Below are 6,404 nucleotides of genomic sequence, written 5' to 3' on the forward strand. Positions count from 1 at the left end.
AAGTTGACAATATTTTGCCTAAAGCTGTTTGCCTAAAGCCCTATCACTTATAGTTAACTTCCCTTTTGTATCCATTCTAATTACAATATTAGAGTCCATCAGGTTCCCTATTTTACTACTCTATGTGGCACTTCATATATTATCAAAGTTTGATATTAATTTAATATGATTTTCAATACATTTACTGGGTTTCCTCAGACTACTGAAGAAATCTAGTCATTAGACCTTCGTTTTTTATTTTTGTAGCTCTCTGTTCTCTCTTTCCTAAAAGGGTTTGATGCCTGCCTGGGCAATACTTAAATAGTAATAACTCATAATGTGGGGGCTTTACTTACTACGTTAGCTGAAAAACAGCCTGTCCTGCCCTCTTATCACCATGCTGGTAGACTGGTTCAGAAACAACTCAGACATCAAAATGCCACCTATTAAATCACCATCAAAACCAGCAAGGAGTGATTTAAGATGTGGCTAGGTCCTTTGCTGGTGTACATTGTAATAGCTTCATTGTGTTCAAAGAAGCAACACCGGATTATGCCAGTGGAGGTTCTGGACTTTTTTTTTTCCCCTGTGTTTCATTGTCTGTTACGTTCTCCCTTTTTCAGTTCAGGTCTGTTTGGTGTTGCATCTCCTATTAGTTTTCCTGTAAGGACTTGGGTAATAATACCGATAACTGTTTTAATATTGTCCCATAGAGAGGGCAATGCTTCTTCAGGACCTACTCATCTGTATTTGGTCATCCATAATACTGTATATTCAGGCCGTGTAGCATCAAGTTATCTACCCTCCAAATACTTAGTTTAGAAAAAAATATACACCCAGATATTAAGGTCCATGTCTCCTAGTGCAGCACAGTCAAAGCAGGAAATACGGTCTTCCTCTCAAGAATAGTGCAGCAACTAGTAAATCCTTAGCAATGAAGAAACCATACATGCTGGGGCTAGGGATACTGGGGGTGCTGGCTTGAAGTGGTTTCCATTATATACAGGATTTACAGTTTGGTTTAATGGCTCTCAGCATCCCCACAATGAAAATTGTTCCAGCCCCTCTGGAAGAAACCATAAATTCCTGTCTCTATACATACAAGACAGGAAAGTTAAATCACTGCTGTCTTGCTTGGTGGCAGGATCCCCATACATCTGGATCGTGCTTTTCCATGACTGTTCACCCCAGTTTCAGGAACACCTGGAAGGTCTATCTTTAAATCCATTGTTTAGCAGCCACCTCCCAAACTCAAATCATTGGATCATCTTTATCATTAGTAAATGTCAGTGTATATGGAACCATAATCCCATTGTCTCAAAAACATCTGGTGTGCACAACAATTAGCTACTCAAACCCATCCTACTCTTCCCAAGTTCCCAGTATGCCCGGATGTATCTGACCTCGCTGTTCCAGGAATCTTCTTGTGACTAAAGACACAAACTCTGCTCTGGCACTTGTTGAAAAATGGAGAAGAAAAAAAAAGTGTGTGTGTGTCTGATCCCACCTCTTCAGTTTTATGTGCTGTTGAGCATTGTGATAAATGGGTTTCTTGGGGGCAGGCGCTGTGGATTTGATTTTGCCAAGATGTCATTTGCAATTTGTGTGCTCTACAAATGATTTCCTCTGCAAATTTCCCAAGAACATAGGCCTTGTCTACACTACAAAGTTTTGTCGACAAAAGTCTGCTTTCATCGACAAAACAGTGGATTTTACACACTGAAATTCTCCTCCCTCCAATGTCACTCCCCTGCTAAACCCACCTCAATGAGAGGCACAGAGCTTTTTGTGATGTAGTTAAAACAACGCAGTGTCAGTGTAGACACTGTGCTTGCTTATGTTGCCCTAACTCCAGGAGGTGTCCAATCATGTCCATCATGACCGCTCCAGTCAGCAGTTTGAACTCCGCTGCCCTGCAGGCAGAGCCGTCCTTGGGGTATGGCGAATCGGGGCGACCGCCCCATGCCCTGCGCTTTGCAGGGCTCCGTGCTTCAATAAAATGGTGAGGAGGCGGGCGGGGAGGTGAGGCGGGAGGCAAGGTGGGCAAGCAAGCGGGGTGAGGAGGCGAACAGGGTGGCAAGTGGCAGGTGGGAGGGGAGCCGAGGAGGAGCCCCCCTAACAAAACCTCCCCTTCCCCCCAGCACCTCCTGCCCACCGGCCCCTCCAATCAGCACCTCCCCATCCCTCTCAGCACCTAGCCCCTGCTGCAGATCAAATGTTTCGCGGTATTAGGAGGTGCTGCGGGGAGGGAAGAGGAGCAAAGGCACAGCGCATTCGGGGGAGGGGGCGGAATTAGGCGGAGAAGAGGTGATGTAGGGTGGGGTCTTGGGGTAAGAGGTGGAGTGGAGGCGTGGCCTGGGCAGATTAGAAACTGGGAATCCTCCATAGAGATCTCTAGGAATCTTTTGTGTAGGTACTCTGCAATCCTCTGCCCCAGGTTCCTGGGCAGAGCTGCCCTGTTTCTCCCCCCACTACAGGAAACTTTGCCATGCCAAACAGAAATTATTTCTGCAGGGATCAAAGCAGCACACAGCATACGGACCTGGTCTGAAGCCGCACACATATAGCGTATGTACCCATGGATCCCAAGTTACCCTCAGGAGTAAGATAGCAGGTTTGATTACCCCAGCGTGTGGAAAAGGTTGCCAATATTCAGAATAGTCTCCTAGGCCTATGTAGTGACCCTTTTTGCAAACCACCCAGACCCTTTGTCCCTTCTAGCCCAGTCCCCCTGCCCAATCTCCCCATCCCCCGTGCCGAACTCACTATATTTGGGACTCTCCCCGAGCGGTGTGCTAGCCAAGGGATGGTGAGAAGGAGGTATACGTAACTTTTACAATTCATGCCCGAGAGTGCACTCACAATACTGTCACTGTTTCTTTGGCTTCTGCCAAAGTGTCCTTGAGGACCCATTCCTCCACACCAGCAGAGTGCCTCCGTCAGATAAGGCGGCAAACCAGGGGGAGTAAGGAGGATATGTCTCACGAAGTGCTGCAGGCAACAGATACAGCAGATAGCGGAACAAGAGCGTGGAGGGAGAGAGTTAATGAAAAACTCAGGATGGATAGCCTGGAAAGGAGACAGGGACAGGAGTAGATGATAGATGGACTGGAACAGATGATAAAGCTACTGGAGGGCCAGACAGAGATGCTCCAGTCCCTCATAATGCTGCAGTCTGAGCAAATCCATGCATGACTCTCACAGGCTTTGAGGAGAGCTGTGTTTGCTTAGCCTCTCCCAAAGATACATAGCACCTCAAAAGCTGGGACTTCTATTGACTTCATTGGGCATTTGGTCAGCCCCATGCAGAGCTACTTTCCCTAATTACTTATCCTTAATTACTTATGCAAGCCTACCTCCCTTACCATAAGGTACCTGATAACAAATTATCCTCTTGCTCTCCTTAGTTTAGAAATGCAATGTACAAATTTGATCTATATTTGTACATTTGTTTGCAGCATTTTGTCACCAAGCTGCCAGTTATATTCACAGCATACAGAGAAGTTTTAAATAAAACCCATAAAATACGTTTAAGATTGCAATGTAACACTGCTTTAGCTCTTCAATCCAGAACTTTAACACACAAGAAACAAAAATCAGAGAGAGACAAAGCAGGCTGCTCCCCAAGGCAGAAAGGTGCAATTCGCCCCACCTCATTCTAGGCTGGTTCTTTCCATGTTGACTGCTGACTTCACTACAGAGCCCTTTAGCCTGCAAGCAGGAGCAGGAACCTCCTGCCATGCACACTCTTAATAGCTTGCAAATCCAACACAGACCTCGATACACCACCCTTCTTCCCTTTATATTCCTTACTTAACAAAACACAATATCAATTTTTTAAAAAGCTCTGGTTTAGCATTATGGGAGATTCTGCAATTTCATGGTGGCTGGTGGTACCTGCCACGGAGAGAAAGTGACAGTCTTTCTCCAGCTCCGTATTAGATCACCCCACCAGGAGCACTCTTGCTTTCCCTCTCTCTGCCTCCATTTTCTGGTGCCACCTCCTCCTCCTCTGTCCAAAGGGATACCCATCTTTACTAACTTTAGGGGCCATGTCCTGTAACTGAACTGAGCTTTGATTACCTGTTGCCAGATAAATGTACCTCTTCATTATCTCCCCTGTTACCTCTACCGAATATGTCCCTGGTCCCAGTATCTACTTTATCACATCTTTTCCCCACTTCATGTCTCTCGTGTAAGTTTGTACCAACAATGGCTGCCTTAGGCAGAAACATCTGGGAGGTTTACGTTGTGGGATTTCCACTATTTGCTTTTCCACAGAGTCTCACAGGGCACATGGCACAGACAGCCTTGCCTTCAGGAATGGCCTTGTCAGACACAACCAACCTCGCTGGTGTGCCTTTTACCAAACCCATGTCTGTACTAGATACACCTTTGTATTTCTCTTTTAATTCCACCACTCTGGCTGGCATATGGTGTACCTCGCTCCAATCCAACTTAAGCTTGTATAGCCATTTTCTGCCCATTAGTGTGTGTGTGGGGGGGGGGATTTCCCTCAGTTACAAGTAACTAACCCAGGGGTAAGCAACTTATGGCACGCGTGCTGAAGGCGGCACGCGAGCTGATTTTCAGTGGCACTCACACTGCCTGGGTCCTGGCCACTGGTCTGGGGGGGCTCTGCATTTAATTTAATTTTAAATGAAGCTTCTTAAACATTTTAAAAACCTTATTTACTTTACATACAACAATAGTTTAGTTATATATTATAGACTTATAGAAAGAGACCTTCTAAGAACGTTAAAATGTATTACTGGCACATAAAACCTTAAATTAGAGTGAATGAATGAAGACTCGGCACAGCACTTCTGAAAGGCTGCCGACCCCTGCTCTAACCTTTAGAAGTTACAGTGGAAGGGAGACAACCTAATACTCTATCTGCCTGTGTCAGGGCCCACCTCCGTGGTGCACCCTTGTGGCCCACCAGGGCACTATTCACCCAGTGACAGGGCCTCCAATGGTCAGTTGCTGCCTCTCGTGGGTTTCATGCTATAGCCGTCCAGCTAAGGTACACTTCAGTCCCACTCCTTCCAGGGTGTTAAAGTGCAAAAATAAAGGAATATTACAAACTCACAACCACGTAGTCTTTGGCAGGACCCTGCCCTTCAACTCAGAACTTGTCTTCATAAAGCCTCCCTGGTCGGTCTCCAAAACCAGGCTTTTCTCACCAACAGATAAATAGAGTTCTGTTTTCCTTCCTGGTCAGCCCCAAACTGAGTGGGCCTTCGCCTTTTAACACCCCTCTCCACACCTGAGCTCTCCTGCAGGTGTAGTGGGGCAGGGCCAATTGCATCCATATGCCCTCATTAACCCCTCCTTGCCAGGGTGGGCCCAGTAGGCCCCATCATTGTAATTCTGTAAAGGCATATTAGCTTCTTTTAATCTGACCCCAGGACAGCATTTTTGGTATATCCCTGGTGAGGAGGTGCTCGACTCACCGCTGGAGGGCGCCGCCTCCTGGCAGTTCAGGGGATTAGCTCAGCCAGGCCGATGCCCCTTCCGGTGGTTGCACTCCGTCACTCTGTCTCTTTCTTTCTCTGTGGCCAGGCCTGCTGACAGCAATTCCGGCCCCCAGGGCAGAACAGTCAATGGGCCCCCAGCCCACGCGGACACGCTCCGCCTGACATTTGGGCCTGCGCTGGCTGCGGCCTGGCAAGCTGCTGCTGGTTGTGCTGCTGGGCGCGCTCTTTCAGCCCGGCCAGGGCTTCCACGTGCCTGCCCAGCAGCCTTTGCCTCTGCCAGTACCACCCCTCACGCGCCTAGGAGCCCTGCCATAGGCGACTAGTGGGAAGGGCACAAAGGGGGGCACCAGCTAAGGGGGGGGGACACGTGACACCCCCCACGTGACCCTTCCCCCGTAACCTCCCACATGACTCCTCCCTGCTCCGCCCCTGCGCTTTCCCCATCCCCTCCTCCCCATCCCACATTACTGGGGGGGGGGCTCTGTCCTCCTGCTGCACCAGCCTGGCTCCCCCTGGCTGTTCGGCTGCTCTTCTTGCAGCCAAGCTCCGGAGTCACTCCCGGATGCTTCCCAGTGCAGCACAGCAGCTGCCTGGGGGAGCGCCTGGCTGCAGCAGGGTCAAGCCGCCTCCCCAGGCTCAGCTTCTGGTGATAATGGCCAAGAGAGCTGGAACCCCACCCCCATCCCGCCCCGCCCTCCCTGGCATGTTCAGAGGCAGCTCCTGTCCCCAGAAGCTGAGCCTGGGCAGAGAGAGGGCTGCCACTGTCGCTGCTCCCCAGGGTGACCAGATGTCCCGATCTTATAGGGACAGTCTCAACATTTGGTGCTTTGTCTTATATAGGTGCCTATTACCCCCCAGCCCCTGTCCCAATTTTTCACATTTGCTGTCTGGTCACCCTACCGCTCCCTGCTGTGCCCAGGCTCAGATTCTGGGGACAGGAGCTGA

At 49.0% G+C, this 6,404-nt stretch overlaps 1 long non-coding RNA gene across 2 annotated transcripts in view; it reads right to left on the reverse strand.

Moving 5' to 3' along the window:
• LOC120369203 overlaps positions 1 to 5,187 on the reverse strand; it is a 119,040-nt gene extending 113,853 nt beyond the window's left edge. For both annotated transcript variants that reach the window (XR_005582996.1, XR_005582995.1), the window contains exon 1: positions 5,072 to 5,187. This is a non-coding gene — a long non-coding RNA (uncharacterized LOC120369203). The remainder of the gene's footprint in view (positions 1 to 5,071) is intronic.
• Positions 5,188 to 6,404: the final 1,217 nt, after the last annotated feature.

This window comes from Mauremys reevesii, linkage group 7, assembly GCF_016161935.1.
Source record: "Mauremys reevesii isolate NIE-2019 linkage group 7, ASM1616193v1, whole genome shotgun sequence".
Lineage (NCBI taxonomy): Eukaryota > Metazoa > Chordata > Testudines > Geoemydidae > Mauremys > Mauremys reevesii.